Raw genomic sequence first — 21531 nt, 5'->3', positions numbered from 1 at the left:
CCTCCATCATTTTATGAGCATCCTCCTCTTGTGCTTGCCCTAAGTGAAAGTTAAATATTCCTTGAGATCACAGATGCCCCTGTAGCCTCTACAGGGAAAGGAGGGAGGCCTTCTTCATGCTCCCTGCTGCCAACCCAGGCCATTTCTCTTTTCTCCTCTCTGAATAACTTAAGAGCCATTGAAACCTGCCATCATTTCACCATCTACTACTGCTTCTTGTTTGAATCATTTGCTGACCAACAGGTCATTCATTCTTTTATTATGAATATTTGAAACCTGTTCACTGTCCTTGAGTAGACTTGAATATTGCTCTGTTCAACACATTGGTAGATAATCCAACATCTTGGGGAATCAACTTCTTATTTGTTTCACTTCTGTTAATGTTTCCCCCAATCTTAGCCAATCACTCCCATAGTGTTCACTACTCAATATTATCACCAACTTCAAAATCTTTATTATTTTCACTTTCTTCTTCCTTGTCCTGTTTTCATTTCCTTTTGTACCAAACTGAAATAACATGACTCATCACTGTAAGCAACCCCTTGCAAACACCATCAACTCAAACTTGATTTTTCTCCAACATGTTAAAACCCTAGTTGGTAAAATCCAACCTTTCTCTACCCTACCTGGTTTACCTTAATGGATAGAGCATCGGCCTGCAGCCTCAAGGTTCCTGGTTTTGATTATAGTCAAGGGCATGTACTTCTATTGCAGAGTCAATTTCTGGCCCCAGTTGTATGGGAGACAACCAATTTATGTGTCTCTCTTACATTGTATTTCTCTTTCTCTGCCTCCCCCCACTCCTTTCCACTCTCTCTAAAAATCAATGTAGAAATAACCTCAGGTGAGGATTAACAACAACAAAATCCCAGCCTTTCTATTCTCCCGCTATTGTACATAAGCAAGGTAAACAGGTGGAGAGAAACACCAAACTCTGTGACTGGACAGGCCCTAACCACAAATTTTAAATGGGGATTCAGCACTGCCAACACATGTACACTATTTCCTATCAGTTTAATTTTTCATTTTTAGGAGAAATATTTCACACATTTTTCTTTCTCCTAAAATATCAGATAAAACCTAGTCCTACTTCATTATCAACTGATGACCTCAATATTTATTTGAGAAAATAAAAGCATTCTGAATGCAATAATACTCACTTGTCTTTCATCAAATCTACTAACCTGACTGCATTTGGATCAATATACTTTGCCTTTCCTCCTGTTAAAATTGATGAACTGTCGCCACTCTAGCTAAAGCCAACCCCTGCACTTGTGCGCTGGAGGCCGTTTCCCTTCACCTGCTAATGGATTTTGTTTTGCACTTGACCTCTATCTCCTACAATACATCATCAACTTTCTCCTCTATAGCAGCTCATTTTTATCAGCATATTAACATGTGGTAATACCTTTCATGATATAAAATCCCCTCTTGACCCAATATTCCCTTCAAGCTTCTGTCCCATTTCTTTGTTTTCCTCTCAAAAATCACCCAAAAGAGTTATTCATATTTGTTGTCTAAAATTCATCATTTGCCATTCTCTCCTCAACCCATTCCATTCAAAATTTTGTTCTCATGATGTCAAGGAAACTACTCTTGTCAAATTAACAACGATTTCCACCTCTGTTAAATCCAATACTCAGTTCTTTGTGACTATAGTATTTTATCTCTCAGCAGTATTTGACAAGACAGAAATATTATTTTCACTTGACTCCTATAATACAAGATTTCTCTAGTTTCCTTCATAACCCTTCTCTATGTCCTTTGTGGGATTCTCTTCCTGACCTAAAATTTTTGGAATCCTCCAAAACTTTAACCTCATCCATCTTCTCATTTCTATCTACTCCATCTCCTCCAGTGGATGTATTTACTTTATTATAATATCTTTGACATATAACATTATGCAGATTTAAGGTGTATAACATGTTAATCTGATGTGTATGCATATTGTAATATGATTACCATTGCAGCAACACACCTTCATTGTATTACATAATGATTCTTTCTTTTTAGTGGTTAGAATCAATAAGTTCTTGAGCATAATATGCCAAGTAAGATTAGTCAGACAGAGACTACCTGTACTCATATGGTAGTACTGTCATCTTTCAGTCACTTTATGTCATTCCCTTGGTCACCCCTTTAATGGTGCTCTTCCCATCTCTCAAAACAGCCAGAGCCTATACCATGGACAGCGAGAACCTGTGTGGTCTGTCTTCTGCATAACACTCCAACCTCATTTGCTGCAGATGTTCTCATCCAGGCACTCCTGTTAAAATGGCCTCCTGTTGTCCTCCAATATGTCAGGCTTCCTGTACCTCAATGTTGTTACACATGATACTCTTCCTGTCTGGAATGTTCTTCTTCCGCACATGTACATGGCTTAACACTAACATCCCTCTATGTCAGGGAAGGCTTTAAGCCTTTTACCTGTTGGAATCTTTTCTGCTTTGTCTTTCTACTATTGATCATTACTTAAAATTATATTCTATCTGTATTATTTTTTTTGTTAATTTTTTTGTTTCCTTAACTACAAAGACCACATTTTCTTATTCTGTTTCCAAGGCCTAAAGCAGTGCTTTGAGTCTGATAGATTGTGAATACCACACACACACACACACACACACACACACACACAGAGTGTAGATGACATAAATGAATGCTCGACTTTGCTGTGTTTTCACATAAAAGTGGACACCCACCACAGTGAAATATTGCCTTGTATTTGAATGTTGAGTTCTCAAGAATTCAACCTTGGGTTAACAGTCTGCTATAGTTTCCCTGAAAGTTCTCTTTATCTACAAACTGCCCAATCTCTTAATTCCTAAATTACAAAACATGCAGATTGCCCAAGGTGACAAAAAGCAACCAAGAGTCTATCTTCCTAGTCATTCATCATTAATGAACCTTTTACTTTGAGTGATATTTTAAGAGTAGGAATTTCTACTTTTCTGACCAGGTTCTTTCTATAAATGAATTACAACCCCAGGCAACTTGTAGACAATGGGTTTAATCAATCCTCAGACAGAGTTCCCTCTTTAGCCAATGATATAGTGAAGTCCATTTACAATTTGACTCTACCAAACAGTTTGTGCCTTTCCTTTACATCATTCGAGCTTCTATTGTCCCAGTCTTCCAGACTATAAAAGTGGAAATTTATTCCTAACTTTCTTCCTAATGGGTGGCTTTCGACTCTAGTTCATGAGGTCAATACCAAGACCAAGAGAAAATTCTTAGAACAACCAAACACCTCGATAACTTGCTATAGTACACTTATTTTCTGTGGATTTCAAGATCTGTGTTCTCAGTGGGTGATTACAAATACTTTCATTGAAATTCTTAGCCCCTGACCCCTGGCTTGTGTGTATTCCATCCAGCAAAGAGTTGATATGCTTTGATTTTTCTACAATATAACTGAGGGTGGACAGTTCAAAAGCTAATTTTCTACTGCAGAGTAAGAATACAATGAATTTGCCTGGACATAATTTCTTCTGCCTTTCTTCCCTTCCATTCACATTGTTACCTGTGCATATTTGATACACCAATGAAGTAGTTTATGGAGCCCAACCATCTGTGCCTTTTTCTTCCTCAAATGCATAAGACTATAATCCATGTACATAAATTCATAATCCATGTGCACTGCTTATAACTCTATTAAGATAGTGAATTTCCAAGTGCAATTAAGCAGTGAGCTAAAAAGATGATTGCAATTTCAGACTGTATCATAAATACTTGGGCCCTTAAACCTATTCAGCTGCTGAAAATTTGGGGCTAAGTTGCATTTTGAAATACATACCTTAGAATAAAACTAAAAGAATAGCATAAAAGCACAAACTGTCCCCCTCTAGTTATCTAAACTTTCACTATCCGAAATCAGAATATAGAAGAGTTTGATATATTTATAAAATATTCCTTGCTCTGACTTACTATCTGAAACAAAAACAAACAAACAAGCAAAAAACTGAATACATTCAGATGCATATGTAATCCTTGATGTTTGCACATGCTATTGAATTCTCATTCTCTAAATCCATAAATTAAATAGAGTTTGTTAGTGAAAGATACTTGCACTTTGAAACTGTTGGCATTATCACCTTTTAAAATAAGACTTTATTATTGGAGTAAGGTAGTAAGAAGTTTTAAAGGAAGTATAGGATTTCTGACAGATATGTGTCAAATTCTATAGAGAAGTAGCAAAGTCACTTTTGGTATTTTTGACACAAATGATTAAGTTGTTCTGTGCATTCCTAATAAGTGTTCCAATATCTCTCACTAAATTTGTTATAATCATCACACAAAGACAGCCCTCATCACTCAATCATCAGAAATCTCTGTGCAGATTCAGAGGATTATATTGCTCCCATCCTCAGGACTGGCTTTGAACTCCCCTGACAGTGGACTGCTATTGATTAGGTCAGTTTAATAAAACCTGGATTTCACAACAGGAAAGAGCACTGAGTTATAGATTTCAATAGCCATTAAAATATCTCAGATGGTCATAGGATTCTCTTATTTATTCCTAGGCTCTTCTGTGGCATCCTTGGTACTCATATAAGAGATCAAGGGGGATAGAAACTACCCTGCACTAGAAGAATGGCATTGTCATAGGGCTTAGTACAGTGTCTTTCACAGACCAGACATTCAAATACTTATTGAGTAACAAGAAATTTGTTTATAGAGATTTATTTTAAATTCTTTTCTGAGCCATGAGGTAGGAAACTCGGAATTGAAGGCAGGGACAAGTGTAGCAAGATTAGTGTAAAAGAAAACTTTTTTCTGGGAAGCTGATAAACTATACTAGAAAGTTAGGACTAAGAGTCACAGAAAGTTGTGTTAGCATTGAACTTTCAAAAATATGCCTGTTATTTATCCGTGAACATGGGGACACTTCCAGGCAAGCACTGCAACATGCACTTTCCTCTCAAGGTTGATAGTAAGTAACCAGAGTGATTTTGTGTTGGCAGATTTTAGGACGTAATAGAAATAGTTTCTCAATGGCTCAAAAATCATGAGTCTGCCTGAAGTTTTTGGGTTGGAATTTGCTTACGGCTCAAATGTAGCTCTTTCAGATAGTTTGCCAGTATGATGAAGGGTGTGAGAACCTCATTAATCAACTGAGTCAATTTAACCTAAAGTGATGAACTCCTAGGTACAGAGATTTACATCCTCATCCATTGTCAGATATATGTATGTAAGCATTTCTCTGAAGCCTGTGCCTTGTCTGTTATATCTTTATTTTTTTTTTAAAAAAATGTATTTTATTGATTTTTTACAGAGAGGAAGAGAGAGCGATAGAGAGTTAGAAACATCGATGAGAGAGAATCATCAATCAGCTGCCTCTTGCACACCCCCTACTGGAGATGTGCCTGCAACCAAGGTACATGCCCTTGACCAGAACCGAACCTGGGACCCTTCAGTCTGTAGGCTGACACTCTATTCACTGAGCCAAACAGGTTTAGGCATGAGCCAAACCGGTTTCAGCTGTTTATTGCTTAATGGTGTTACTTGACAAGCAAATGATTGAAATTTAGTGAAGCTCAAAATTTCCACTTGCTTGTTGGTTAGAGCTTTCCCTGTCCTATGTAAGAAATTTTCATATATGTAAGATATCCTATTTTCCTATATTTTCTTCTGAGAATCTTTATGGTTTGGGTTTTAATATTTAGGTCTGATATACTTCTTGAATTATTTTTTCTATATATTGCAAGGTAAGGTGTGAGTTTCAGCCTCCCTCCCCCACTCTATATAGTTCTCTAGGTTTTCCAGGATCATTTTACTAAAAAGAATTTTCTGTTATTATTGATGGCTATGGTTGTTTTCTCAGCCCTCACCCAAGGATATTTTTATTGATTTTAGAGAAATAGAGAAAGAAGGGAAGAGAAAAGAAACATTGATGTGAGAGAGAACTATTGATTGGTTGCCTCCCATATATATGGAACCCACAAGATTTGTATGTGCCCTGATGGGGAACCTAACCTGCCACCTTTTGGTGTACTGGAGGATATTCCAACCAACTGATCCCCACTGCCACCTCCGGCCAGGGCAGACAGCTATAGTTTTTAATTTTAAAATTAAGCTCCACTACTTTCAACAATATAAGAAATGCCTCTTTACATAAGATTGTTCTAGATAGACAGCACTCCATGTCTGATAGATACACCAGGAAGCAATTACTTGTCTTTTGAGGTATACGCTTAAAGTAGTTAGGATTTACCTTGACTATTCTTATCTTCTCTTAACACGTGTAAAATGAGCAGACTCATGCCGTCAGGGTCTTGCTTACAGACGAGTATGGTGCCCTGCACAAGAACACCCATCCAACAGGGACCACTGTGAGCCAAGTTCCCTTGTGTACTTGCATGTCAAGCTACTCATTCTTGGAGATAGGGGTGTAGGTGGGAAAATAATCACAAGCACACCATGAAAATGGCCCCTTTTCCACATACAGGAGGCACTCTTTGTAAGTCATTTAGAGGAAATATTGAAGGTTTACTCAGAGCTGACACCTTTTTGAATTAGTATAAAGCTGCTTTATGTGCCAGTATAGGCTCTGTGCTGCTCATCTAACCATTTCTGAATCTTCAGTGCTCAGTACTCTTTCAGTCGTGGCATGTAGCTTCAATTTAAAACTGTAGAGACAGAGTAGGGTCCCTGCCTTTGTTTCACTTTTCAGGTTTTGATGATGATGATGATGATTATGATAATGATTTTACTTGTGGCTATTTGTTGCCTTAAAAAGCTACATTTACTTTTTAAAAAATGACATTCAGGACAGTCTCTTTCACAAATGTGAAAATGGTGTTGTAATATCCTATAATGTTAGTAGATTTTAATCTAAACAGAAATTATGTAGTATGTGCTCCTAAGGACATTTTACTAAGCTTTTAGAGAACCAAATTATTTTCCTCTACCTCCCAAACTTTTCACTTTCTTGATTCCAGGTTCCCTCTCCCTCTATCCTCTCCATGTTCTCAACCATCAGGATGGATGCAGAATTTGACAGATGAGTTTGTAATAGCACAAGATTTTCAATGATCTCCTTAAATCTGTTTCTTTCTGTAAGGTATTCCTATAATATCTCTATTCACATATCTCAATTTAGACCTAAAGAAAGAGATTGTAAGAACTTTAAAGACTTGCCTAGGTTAACAGAGCTATTTAAGAGCAAAACAGTTTCTAGAACTCCTAAATCTCCAAGCTAATTTGGAAACAACCTATAGGCTCATTTTCTTCTAATAGTTCCAAACTCTTTGTATGTTAAGCAGAAAGTCTTGTTCCTCTTCCCTTTAAAGTAAACCAAAAATCATATGTGGCTGGGACAGAAATGAGAGAGATTGGGAGAAAAAAAAAAAGGAGTGTTATTTACTCAATGAGAAGAAGGTGTGAAATATTCATTTCAGTGAGTGTGTAGAAACATTGACTAGGGAAATAGAGTACTATTCTTAGATAGTTCAAAAAGCCCAGTTGGAATTTGTGGTCATATAATTAAAATAGGACGAATTGGTGGTTTAGTGTCAAATTTAGGTGTTTGAATGAATATGCAAAAATATCAGTATTTTGATTTTATTAAGTCTTGGGTTTTGTTGCACTAGTAAGAAAGTAGGAGGAGTTATGAAGGTGAGCAGGTATGAAAGGGCATGATTATACTGGAGAATAATGGTGTCAAAAGAGCCTAATGAATGTGTGAAACATTAGGGAAAAATATTGCTCATTGAAAAAGGATAGGTCCTGATGGGGACAAAGAATTCTTGGGGTGTCCATATTAGACTGAGTTTGGAATATATGGAAGAGGAGTATTTTTTATATAGCAGTACAAGTAGAACAAAAAAGAGTGAGCCTGCTAGAATTGGGAGAATGGAATGTTTTTATATGAATGAAAAAGTGTGATAAAATATAATAATAAAAGCATAATTGCTAATTAGACCGGACATGCTTCAGGATTTCCCTTCCTAACAAAGCCTCAGTGGGCTGGGGTTGGGGGGAAGAGGCAGAGGCAGCAGAGCCCCCAGGCCACGGCAGTGGTGAGCAGGATCCAGGGCCAAGCGCCTTGCACAGATTTCATGCATCAGGCCTCTAGTAAATAATAATGTCTGCTAAGGAGCTGCAGAGGAGCTAAGAGCTTTGAGAGAGGAGGAAAGAAGAGTGGATTATGAGAAGCAATGAGGAGCAAGTACCCTAATTCAACCTCAATGACCTGTTTTAGATGGGTGGTTGATAGAGGAAAAAAGCAGTTACCATTTAAGTCAGATATGGCGATACTGGATCCTCACTCAGGTAAAGGTCAGGTTTCAATTAAAGTGAAGAAGTTGATGGGGGTTCAATAGTACAATGTATTTTAATGACAGACCAAGAGTTCCAGGGACATAACAAGATCATGTGAGAGTGCTACATCAAGTCAGATTAGGAGATGGGGAGAGGCAGGTGCGGAGATGGAGGAGTAAATAGCATGGGTTCCAAGTGGCTATAGGGACTGGATGCCTATTGTTGTCAGTTCCGTTGATCTCTTGGGTGAAGGTAGACATGTGAGTGTGCAAGTGCGCGTGTGCACGTGCACACACACACACACACACACACACACACACACGAGGTTTACTCAAAATAAAATCACTTAGTATTTCATGGTTCCAAAATGCATCAATATCTCTATTTGCTTTTGGGTCTCTTACAATTTATTTCCATCTTAGAAAAGGTTAAGATTGGAGAGAGAGAGAGAGAGAGAGAGAGAGAGAGAGAGAGAGAGAGAGAGAGAGAGAGAGAGAGGAAGAGAGAGAGAGAGAGAGAGAGGGAGAGAGAGGGAGAGAGAGGGAAAATAAAAGGCATGGTGCTACTGACTTAGAAAATCAGAGACACAGCTGTAAGAAGGGCTGTCTGAATTGTTTAGGCTCTTTTCCCCAAATGTTGTGATATGTCTTTCTTGGTCACTGTCACACCCCTCAGAATGAAAGACAAGATGAACACTGCAACAACACCAACAACATACCAGGGTTCCTGCATCCCCAAGAGAGGAAAACATCCCCAAATCTAAAACAAAGTACTTCCCATTTCCTCCAGGGATTCCTGTGATATGATTTCCATTTTAAATGAAGCAAAAATACTTCCAATAACCAGAAAAACACTTAAAAATTAAGAAACACTTGTTCTAGTTAATGTGTCTGAGTATTACTAAGAAAAAAGTCTCCCCCAGGAGGTCATTATTATTCAAAAATTACTCTAATTAGGTCATGAATACATTAGACCTCATTCAGTGCCAACAAGAGGAAAATAGAATTGGAAATGTGACACACGTAACACTCCCAATGTGGGAGGGCAATTTTATTCCAAAATGCCATTAAAAGATGAAAAGGTCACCCTGTAGGGAAGTAATTGGTACAGCACTCTTGTAACTGATGAAAGGGGCTTTTATTTAGGCCTTTTCTTTCTTTGAAAAAGGGTCTTTCTAGTTAGAAAAATAGATGTGTGTATCTGTGTGTATTTCCCTATATATAAGTCTGATTGGATGGCTGTTTGGATGTTTTAGGACAATAAAACAGGAAGAGAGAAAAACAAGATCTCTTGACATATCAAACTAGACACACTTGGTTGTGCAGGAACAAATTGGCACAGGACATTTTAGAACATATGAAAATGTATGGGTATATGATTTTTTTTTCATTCGATTAATCCATTAGTATGGTTTCTTAGAATATCTGCTTCATAGACAAGTTTTGTGTTTAATTAGAAAAGAGTATACAATTTTAATGACTTGCCCAAAATAAGAGGCTGAGAGGCTGAAAGCCTTTTATTTTTTTTTCTAAGAAAACTTAACAGAATCTGATAATAAAGCCCCTGGGGTAGCTGGATGGCAGAATTTGTAGCTCTCCAGTAAGCTCTATTATACTTCATATGGAGCCAACAGGAAAAGCAGCCACAGGGTTTTCACATGCATTTATTCCCTGTTGAAAGCCTAAAAATCAGAGACATCACTTTATCAGTGGCAGCAGGCTGCTGTTTTTCCTATATAATCTCATATTGTGTATGCAGTTTCATATATTAGTTTGCAACATTTGTAACAAAAGTTGCTTTCTTTAAAACATGCTAAAATTTTTATCATGTATACAAGATTACCATTTCGATGATATGATGCTTAAACAGAAGACACCTGAAAACTCACCTTTCCCTTTCATTATGAGCTTACAGATATCTCAGTGTCCTTTAAGAATTCTTTACCTTAACTAAGGCTGTCTACATATTATCTTTTTGCATCTAAGATAACATACCTTTCCAATGTCAGAGGAATCCTTTTTTTAGGCTCCTCAGGGCAAAATCTTCTATGGGAGAAGAGACCTGGAAAGCCATCATTGTTACCTTGTTTCCCAAATGCTATCTCTGTGTGCTGTAAATGTTTCTTTTTAACTATTCTATACCCGTCCTGTAAAATAAGTGTTTGTCTCTTCATTTTACTCTTTACCCAATCCCAGAGATTCCCCTGCTTTGTTTTCTCCTGTCTCCCTAATCTATCACCAGTGAATTTTATGTAACCCTCCTTAAGCCTCCTCATTTGATTGTAATGTATACAATAATGTGCAGAATGCCATTCTGTGCAGCATTTTCTCAATCCATTGAGTTTTTGCTTCCCAGCAATTGTCATCAGTTTGACTCATAATCTCATAAAGATTCTTACAGTTTGGACATTTCTTACATTGACACAGATGTCTGAAATGATTTTGATGATACCAGATTAATTCTTGTTCTCCCTCCCTCATTTAGTTACTCATCCATTCAACAATATATTTTTCAATTGTAACTTTTTATTGCAACACAATCTCAGACTTAGGAGCAAGTTGCTAGATTTCTCAAACTACCCTGCTCATATTTTCAGAACCAGTTGAAATTAAGTGGCAGACAATATGCACCTTTACCAATAAATATTTCAGAGTGAATTTTCTAAATACAAGGACAGCTTTCTACATAACCATAGTCAAATTATCAAAATTAGGAAAGTAACTTTCATACAATAATATCATCTAATTTACAGAACTTATTTAGGTTTTAAGTAAAACCTCTATTCACATTGTCCCAACGACTTTTTAATACTCAAGATTGTTTAGTATATAACCAAGTAAAAGATTCAAGATAGTGTGTTTATGGTAATACATTTTATTTTAGTTGAAAATATCCAGTAACTTTTAATTCAGTAAAAGGTATTGTTTATCAACTTTTGATATAGGATATAATGATATAGATCCCATTTATTGAGTGATTATAATGGGTCATGCACCATACTAATATCCCCTACTAAGAATGGTTTGACTTATGATTTTACTAGAGGCCCAGTACACAAAATTTGTGCTTGGGGGGAAGGTCCCTCCATCTCACCTACACCCTCTCCAATCCAGGAGCCCTCAGGGGGTGTCCTACTGACAACTTAGGCCCGCTCCCCGCTTAAGCCACAGTCTGGCCTCCCTTTGTAGGAGGTGACCTGGCTTATCAGGGAAAGGCACTACCCCCATCACCCTGCTGCTGCTGTCACTGCCACCAGTGCAGTCACCAAGGTGTTTTCATCACCACAAACTCCAGTCTCTTCACCATGAAAAACATGAAAACTTTCTTTAGGCATTTTCAAGATGTCTCTTTCATAGGATATGACATTTCTTTCTTTATTTTTATTTTTTATCCTCACCTGAGGATATTTTTCCATTGATTTTTAGAGAGCATAGAAGAGAGATGGAAAGACAGAGAGAAACATCATTGTGAGAGGCACACTTTGATTGGTTGCCTCCTGCATGAGCCCTGACCTGGTTCTCATCCAGGGAGTAGCCTGCAACCTAGGTACATGCCCTTGGCCAGAATTGACCCTGCAGTCAGCAGGGTGAGGCTCTATCCACTGAGCCAAGCTGGCTAGGGCAGGATATGATATTTCTTAGCTCCTCCAGTGTCAGACCTTCCTTTTTTCCTCCAGGAGTGAGGTGGAAAAAACCTACATCACTTCTTGTATTCTTATTACCCAAGTTACAAAGAACGCTGCCAGTAGCATACTGGGAGCTTAGTCAATGCGTGGTCAGAAAAGGTGTTTCCTCTGCAGCTCACACACAGAAGTGGGACTGCCAGTGTGCTGCGGCTGGCAGGCCCTGTTCTCTGCAGGCCTGCACCATGTGCGGCTTGCCTCACCCTGCACACAGTCCCCTCCTGCCCACCTGCACATGCAGCCTCCTCCTGAGCAGTCGTGACATTATGGTGTTCCGGACAATTTGCATATTACATCTTTATATATATATATATATATATATATATATATATATATATATATATATATATATAAAACTTTAGTAGAGGTCTGATGCACAAAGTTTATGCAACGGGATTGGCCCTTGCAGCAGCGGTGGCTTGCCTAGGCCCTCAAAGCCTCAGGGGTTTGCCTTGGCGCTTACAGCCCCAGCTTCATCTAGAAGGTCGTCCAGAAGGACATCTGGAAGGTTACTTGGCTGTCTGGTCTAATTAGCATATTAGGCTTTTATTATTATAGACTAGAGGCCCAGTGCACGAAATCTGTGCACCGGCCTGATTGTCCCTAAGTGCCCTCCCCTGCCAGCCTGGTCACCCCCAAATGCCCTCCCCTGTAGGCATGGCTCCCCCCTCCCCACCAATTGTCCTCTCTGCAGGCCTTGTTCCCTCCCAACAGCCCTCCTCTAGAGGCCTGGTCCCACCAAACTGTCCTTTCCTGCTGGCTTGGTCTCCCTGCAACTCCCTCCTCTGCTGGCCCCGTCACCCTTAACTGCCCTCCCTGATGGCCTGATTGCCCACAACTGCTCTCCCCTACTGGCCTGGTGTCCTCCAACTGCTCTCCGTTGCTGGTCAAGTCACCCCCCAACTGCCCTCCCCTGCAGGCCTAGGTTCCTCCCTCCCCACCTGCCCTCCCTTGCTAGCCTGATAACCCCTAACTTCCTACTACTGCCCTCCCCTGTAGGCCATTTTGTGGTGGCATCTTGTGTCCCCATGTGGGCAGCCATCTTTGAACACTTGGGGTGGCCATCTTGTGTCTTGTAGTGATGATCAATTTGCATATTACTCTTTTATTACATAGGATGCATATTTACTATGCTAATATTGTGTTCTTTTCCACATGAATGAAACTACAAGAGTGTAGATTTTTTTTTTCTTCTTATTGTTAGGTCATCAGCACATAGAAAAGTGCCTTGCATCAAGTGGGTGTTAGTAAAATATTTGTCAAATAAAAAATTACATTCTTTCACCTGCTTACTTTTATAAATGAGAAAAGTGAAACCCAGAGAGATTGAGTTGCTCAAGGTCAGAGTACTTTGAACACACAAAATGTCACCGATTTGAATGTAAATTGGAGTCACAATGATTGACATAGAGTCCCAAGAGAGCATAGAGGAGGAAGAGATAAGGATGGTCTGAGTATGTGGGAGATGGGTGTTTCAAAGATGAGGAAAGAGAGAGTGGATCATAAATAATAGGTAGAAAACATTTCATGCACAAAGACCTGGGGATGGAAATTAACAGGGAAATTAGAGGGCATATTAGATGACCAGATATACAGGAAGGCTCATTATGGGAAATGATGGACAAGGAGGTTTGGAAGGAATAATGCAAGATTATGGAAGATTTTATTTTTAATTTCAATAGTGAAGTTTGCATTCCTATAAGCCCAATAAGTTTAATGTTTTCTGGCAGTTAATCAGTTAAATCATCAATGACACAATGCCTGACCCCACTTCTACTCTAAGCAAAAGCATTATATTGATAGATAGCAAGAATGAACTGGTGATTTTCCAGAGCTCATTTGTATATTAATTTCTCATTTTCCTTGTTAGTATTTGATTTTAATGGATTTAGAACAGTAAATCATTGCTCAGGGAATGACTGAACAGATCACTCCTTTAATTAATGTTCAGCAGTTCCAATAAACAGAGATAAAATATTGAAGCTAAGTAAAATAGTAAGTGATGACAACAGATGCTGGAAAGAATAGGAAAAGGAAAAGAAAATGTGTGGTTCACACTTGGCACATGAAGCTAGTGAAATGATAATTTGACCATTCAGATGTCTTCAATTGTATTTCATACTTTTTATTTTAGTTCATACAAACCTATCCCAGATTTAGGGTTGTGTCAATTCTGAAGCTTCCGTCATTTTTTACCTTTCTGAGGTTGAAATCATGTTGACTTAAATTTTATCTGTTTTGACATAGGTAAAGAAAGATCCAAAAATAAAGTATGTGTCTCCTCTAAAACTAAACAAAATCTCTGTTTTGTTTAATATTATTCACAAAGTCGCTTATAACTCTGACTTCTTAAGGATTGTTATCTTCATTTTATAGAGAAGAAAACAGGCTCAGTTTTTGGGGACTGTTAGAAGCATAGCTACTGAATGTGAAAACCAGGATCTCTGTTTAGATCTCTTGGCTTCCGGTGTCTTGCCCTTACCATTACAACATGCAACAAGGTCCCACCTCAGTTTTCTTTGCCCAGTTGCTTCTGTGATAAAGGTAGGAAATATACTTTCTCATTTGATGTATTGTAAACCAGTAGTTGAGACTAGGTATTGAAAAGTATTACAAATTCACAGTCACTTGAAAGTACCGCTGTTTTAGCTAATTTTTGTGAGAAACGTACTGATAGCATTACCAACTCTTGAGAGGATGAGGGCATGTCGTTCTTGCTGCTGGCTCATATGACCCCTCCTTTTTTCACCCCTAAAAGGTATTTTATTATTATAGTTAAATTAATTCATAATGGTTAAACAACAAACAATAAGGTTATAAAATAATAAAAATTAAAATATTCCTTCTTCAGACTCTGAACCTATTTCCATTTTTAGTATAATACCCTTGGTTCAATTTTGTTTTTCTTGGTTTGGTATATTTTCTCCCAGTATTTTTTTTTTTTATACAAATAGAATAACAGTTATTTCATTAACTTATAAATATATTTTTACTATCTTTTTATATAATATATAGAATTCCTTCATTCCAATACACGAATGTTAACAAATTTAAGCAATTCCTGTTAATACATATTTAGGTTGCTTCCAGTTTTTGTTATTAAAAAAACATATGTTGTAATGACAGTCATTGGACACATAACTTTGTTAACATGTTCAACAAGTAAATCCATGGGAGAAAAAGCTGGGAGGTGGAAGTGATGTCTCAACCAGGAGGTAGACTTAATAGTTTGCCAGATAGTGTGACATTTTTCTTTAGAATGTGTGCCAATGTATTTTCTCATCATAGGAATATCATAGCACAAACTTCCCTATTCTCCCACCAATTCTGGATATTAAGGAACTTTTAAATCTTGTCAAAATTACCTGTCTATCTGTCAATCTACCTATCATATCTATCATCTATCATCATCTACACACGTGTATACATAGATGGAGAGTGTTTACATTTAATTATAAGTTGAGGCATATTTATTGAGATAAATATTTTTTATACTTTTTGTATAATATCTGTGAATGCCTTTTTTCTATGTAATTTTTCTCTTTTAACTAGAGGCCCTGTGCATGAAATTCGTGCATGGCGGGGGGAGGGGGGGGAGTTCCCCTCAGCCCAGTCTGCACTCTCTCGAATCTGGGACCCCTCAAGGGATATTCAACTGCCCATTTAGGCCTGATCCTTTTCACAATCCAGACTGCTGGCTCCCAACTGCTCGCCTGCCTGCCTGACTTCCTGATTGCCCCTAACAGCTTCACCTGCCAGCCTGATCACCCCTAACCACTTCCTTGCCAACCTTACCAACACCTAACTCAGGGGTCCTCAAACTTTTTAAAGTGGGGGCCAGATCACGGTCCCTCAGAGAGCTGGAGGGCTGGACTATATGAACTACTAATTCCTACTGTAACACCTCGGCTGCACTCACTGCCCAAAAAACCTGGGGGCCGGATCAGAATCCTCTGCGGGCCGCATGTGGCCCGCGGGCCGTAGTTTGAAGACCCCTGCTGGCCTAATTGCCCCTAATTGTCCTCCCCTGCAGACCTGGTTTTCCCCAACTGCTCTCCCCTGCAGGCCTCTTCCCCTCCCAACTGCCCTTCCCTGAAGGCCTATAACTACCCTTCCCTGCAGGCCTGGTTCTCCCCCAACTGCCCTCCTCTGCTGGCCTGGTCACCCCTAACTTCCCTCCCCTACAGGCCTGGTTGCCCCAAACTGCCCCACCTGCTGCCCCAGTCACTCCTAACTGCCCTCCCCTGTCAGCCTGGTTGCCCCCAACTGCCCTCCCTTGAAGGCCTGTTCCCACCCAACTGCCCTCCCTTACAGGTCTGGTCCCCCACAACTGCCCTCTTCTGCCAGATTGGTCACCCCTAACTGCCCTTTTCTGCTGGCCTGATCATGCACAACTGTCCTCCCATGCTGGCCATCTTGTGGTGGCCACCTTGTATCCTCATGGGGGCGGCCATCTTTGACCACATGTGGCCAGCCATCTTGTGTGTTGGAGTGATGGTCAATTTGCATATTACCTTTTTATTATATAGGGTTGTAATAGCTCCTTATATATTATAGACTTAGTTTCTCTATAATAAAATTTAGTTTATCATTTATCTTTATTTTTTGACTTCTTTTGACCATATGTATATTTAATATTTGTATGCCCCAATTATTTTTCTGTATAACTGCTCTTATATTTTCACCCTCTTTAAATAGAACTAAATCAGTTGCAAATTACATTAAAATACGTTCTTAAATTCTTCTGGCTTTTTAAGGTTTCATTTATTATTTGAATCTTCGATTGATTTCAAATTCATTATGATATTAACATAACCTGGTATCAGTCCATATATTAGTTTTCTCAATTGCTAGCCAACAGCCCCTACACTAATTACTAAATCTATTTTGTCCTTCAACTTTAATATACAACTTCTCATAAAAACGTTAGTCTATTTATGATTTCTCTATTCTCTTCACTACTCTACTTGCCTATTTTTGTCAGCATCAAACTAATTTTTAATACTTTTGTTTTAAAATACATTTTACTATCTGGAAGCTTCCTGACCTTCCCAAAATATTTTAGAAAGTGTCCTGAGATTTCAATGTTCCTTGTTCTAGAAAAACTTGTTAGTATTATTTTTTCAAGTTTTGAAAAAGTCTTGATATTTTGAGATTAAATTTATGTTATTTTATGCATAATTTTATTTTTATAAAATTGAGTCTTCATATCTTAATTTAATTTATTTAAAATCATTTTATTTATTTCAGAGAGGAAGGGAGAGAGACAGAAACATCAATGACCAGAGAGAATCATTGATCAACTGTCTCCTGTACATTCCACATGGGGAAATGAGCCTGCACACAATCCAAGCAAATGCCCTGACAGGAAACCAAACCTTGACCTTCTGGTTCATAGGTCAGTGTCTCAACCACTGAGCCATGTTGCCTGGGTGAGTCTTCCTATTTTAAAACACAGTATACATTACCCTTCATCCAATGCTTTTTTTTTTTTAAAGTATTTATTGTTTAAAATATTATATAAGTCTACTTTTCTCCTATTGACCTCTCCCTGGCCACCCTCACCCTCCCAGCACATGCCCTCCCTCTCCCCTCCTTACTGTCTGTTCATTGGTTATGCTCATATGCATGTATACAAGTCCTTTGATTAATCTTTGGTCCCCTCACCCCCTGCCTTCCCTCACAGGTTGGACAGTCTGTTTGATGCCTCTATGACTCTGGTTCTATTTTTGTTTATCAGTCTATGTTGTTCATTATATTCCACAAATGAGTGAGATCATGTGATACTTATCTTTCTCTGACTGGCTTATTTCGCTTAGCATAATGCTTTCTAGGTCCATCCATGCTGTTGCAAATGGCCAATGCTTTTTTGTTTCTCAGTGGAGTTGTGACAATTTCTTCATATTTTAGCTGCACATTGCTTATTAAGCTTGCTCTAAAATAGTATTATATATTTCGACTGGTTCAATGAATTAAATTATTCTTTCATTAACTTTATATTTGTTTTCAACTATGGCATATATAAATGTTATAATCAATCACTTTTTTAGATTTACTTATTATTTCTAATTGTTTTTAATTGTCTTATATGTGTGAAATCCAGACTGATTTTTAATTACTATTGTTTTGTTTTTTTTCAAAACAATAATGGGAATTCCTCTAGTATTTTATAAGTTACTAGTGGCCCAGTGCATGAAATTTATGCATGGGGTTGGGGAAAGGGGGGAAGAGTGTCCTTCAGCCCAGCCTGCACCTTCTCTAATCTGGAACCCCTCAGGGGATGTCCTACTACTGGCAATTAGACATCCCTTTCACAATCCAGGACTGCTGGCTTCTAACCACTCAACTGCCTGCCTCCCTGCCTGATCACCCCTAACCACTCTGCCTGCCAGTCTGCTCACCCCCAAACTGCCCCCCCCCAGCATTCTTGCCCCCCAACATCTTGACCATCCCAAACTGTTCCCCCCTCCCTGCTGCCAGCCTGCTTGCCTCCCACTGCCACCCCTGCTGACCTGATCATCCTTAACTGCCTTCCTCTCCTGGCCTGATTGCCTCTAACTACCTCTGCCTTGGCCCCGCCATTATGGCTTTGTCCAGAAGGATGTCCAGAAGGTCTCCTAATCTAATTAGCATATTACCCTTTTATTAGTGTAGATGGCCCTGAATTTGAGTTTACAAAATGCATTTATATCATATTAAGAAAGTCTCCTCCTATTCAATATATGCAAAGTTTGAAATGAAGGTTGAATTTATTCTCTAAATGTGCTTTTAACCTGTACTAAGCTGAACATATTTTGAACATATTTTCCCTTGATAACTTTTTATAATTTAAACTATCTTGATAGATTTCTTGTTATTGAATCATCTTTATATTTCTGAAACAGAATCCATTTGATCATAGTGTTACATTATCCTCATTTACTCCTTAATTTATTTTAGTAATATTTTCTTCATGATGATTATATAAATATTCTTATAATACAATTATCTCTTTCTTTTGAATGTTTTAGGAATTGAAAGAAATCACTTAAGCAAATTTTCAACCTGCATTTTTTTTTTTGAATGTGGTTATTTGATAATTTTCTTCTTGGTAATTTTCCTGATTAAATATTATGTTTTTTTTAAATTTATATAACTTCTAATTTCCTTTAAAAGTGTTTCATTTCATTCATGTTTAGAAAGTATTTAAAATATATATATATATATATATATATATATATATATATATATATATATATATTATTGATTTTTTTTTACAGAGAGGAAAGGATAGGGATAGAGAGCTAGAAACATCGATGAGAGAGAAACATCAACCAGCTGCCTCCTGCACACCCCCTACTAGGGATGTGCAGGCAACCAATGTACATGCCCTGACTGGAATCAAACCTAGAGCCTTTCAGTCCTCAGTCCAACGCTCTATCCACTGAGCCAACCTGGTTTTGGCTAGAAAGTATTTTTGAAAGAAGTTTAAAAAAAACATTCATTTATTGGACTCTTAATTTCTTTTTTCCCAAGCACTATTTAATTTGTTCTTATTTCTGAATTTGTGCATTCTCCTTTCTTAATTGTACTGATTCTTTTCTTTTTCTTCTTTTTTTTTTGAATTCAGCACTTAAATTTATCATTTAAATTTTTTTACATTTTTTGGATCTGTTTGTTTTTGTTTTTATATCTTTTAATGAAACATTTCTCAAGTATTGCTGTTTAGTCATGTTGTAAAGGCATATGTTTCTCCAAACATATTTTTAATATGCGCCAGAAACATTTTAATATGATCACTATTTTCCAGGTATTGTGTACTTTTACTTTTGTTCTTATTTTACACATGAGAGGTTAATATATATCTATTTTACTTGTTTGGTTTAATTTCCATGTCATTGAGTACTCAGGTTTCTATTTCCCCCCCAAAGATTTCTAGCATAATTATTGTTTATTATATATATATATATATATATATATATATATATATATATATATATATATATTTCAAGTTCATTGAGGATTTTATTTAAAGCATATGGCCAATTCTTAATAAATAACATATAGTTATTATAAATAAATTCTATTCTCTGCTTCTAGGGAATACAGTTTGATATATACCAGTGAGTGCAAATGTATTAATTATCTTATTCAAATTCTCTAGGACCTTATTATTATATTTATGGTTTATTGGAAGTGATAATCTACAAAATTGGATCAAAACTATACTAGTAATCGAGGAGAAGAATATGACCAAAAAAAACAACAACTACATACCATGGTATGTAGTTCTAATTTTGTTAAAAAGAGGACAACTTTAATATGTCCTCTGAAATATAAATCATCCAAATGTCTTCCACATTTATGTGTGCACTCAGAGATCCTAATGGCATATTTTAGCATTTTTTTCTCAGATTCCTGGATGTTTTGTCAAACACAGTAAAAGTCACCTAAGGAAGTATCTATAGGTTGGCAACCAATGGACTTCATTGCAAAGAAGAAAGATCCAGGCCAGCCACTTTTCCTACCCTTCTTGATGTTCTCTGCTAGAGGCAGGGCTTGTTAAGCATGGCCTTTTCTGTCCTAGTTTTCCAGGGGACAACCTGATCATTACCATCTTATCAAATAACCTATTAAATAAATGTTTAAAGCACGACCTTGCTCTGAAATCCCCATAAAGAAAAAAAAAAAAAAAAGAAATACTTTAAAAATAGGCTCAAAACTTGCCCCTAATATTTATTTTATTTTTTAACATAGCTAAATTGGGTGAAGAGTGATGATATGTGTTACACATGAAGCTTCATTAAAGTACCACAAGTGTTTGTAATGGAGAACTGCTCTCCAGATGTCTGCATGGAAACACAGTGATCACATAGACAGCTCATTTCCATCAATAAAAGCTCAGCTTTCTCGCTGGGTCCTTTTGTGTGAATGTGTGTTTCAAATCTTTTCAGAAACTGCCAATATGCTCTTTCTTTGATAAAAGCAAAGGATTACAAAGTGGAGCTGAAAAATATGACATGGATCCTGAAATGACAGATGTCTAAGAATGAACAAAAGATCAAGGGAGATAAAGCTTCATTTTTTTTTCCTGCTGTAAGACAAAAAAATCTCTTTGATGAATGCTCATTTCAAGATATTTTGTTTTAAGAAATAATATCCTATTATTATGACGAGAAGAGGTGCTTACAACTTAGAGACTCATTTCTTTAAAACTTTGTGGAAACAAATTGGGAATACACTGCTTTAGACATTAGTGTCTTTCCCCATCTTACCCATACCCCCTACTGAGTAAGAATCTTGTGCTGGCTTTGCACATTCTGTAACATCCATCAAAAGTTGGATGTTACAGAATGTTATTGAGGACAGTGTTTCTCAAAATACTCTTCTCAACCACCTATATCTGAATCACCTGCTTTTCATGTCTCTATTGATTTGGAATTTCTGAAGCCATTGGCTCAGGAAGCAGCATTTTTAACAAATCACCCAGATGATTCTTAGGCATATGGAAATTTAACAGCCTTTAGAGATTGTCTTATCAAACCTCCCCTGACTTCCAAATGAAGACTTTGTTAAAAAGTGTTGTTTAAAAAGTACTAGAAGGGCCTCAT

The sequence above is a fragment of the Pipistrellus hanaki genome, assembly GCF_964339955.1.
Source record: "Pipistrellus hanaki genome assembly, chromosome: 2".
Taxonomy (NCBI): domain Eukaryota; kingdom Metazoa; phylum Chordata; class Mammalia; order Chiroptera; family Vespertilionidae; genus Pipistrellus; species Pipistrellus hanaki.
The sequence above is the reverse complement of the archived record's forward strand: the minus strand, read 5'-3'. Positions refer to the sequence as shown.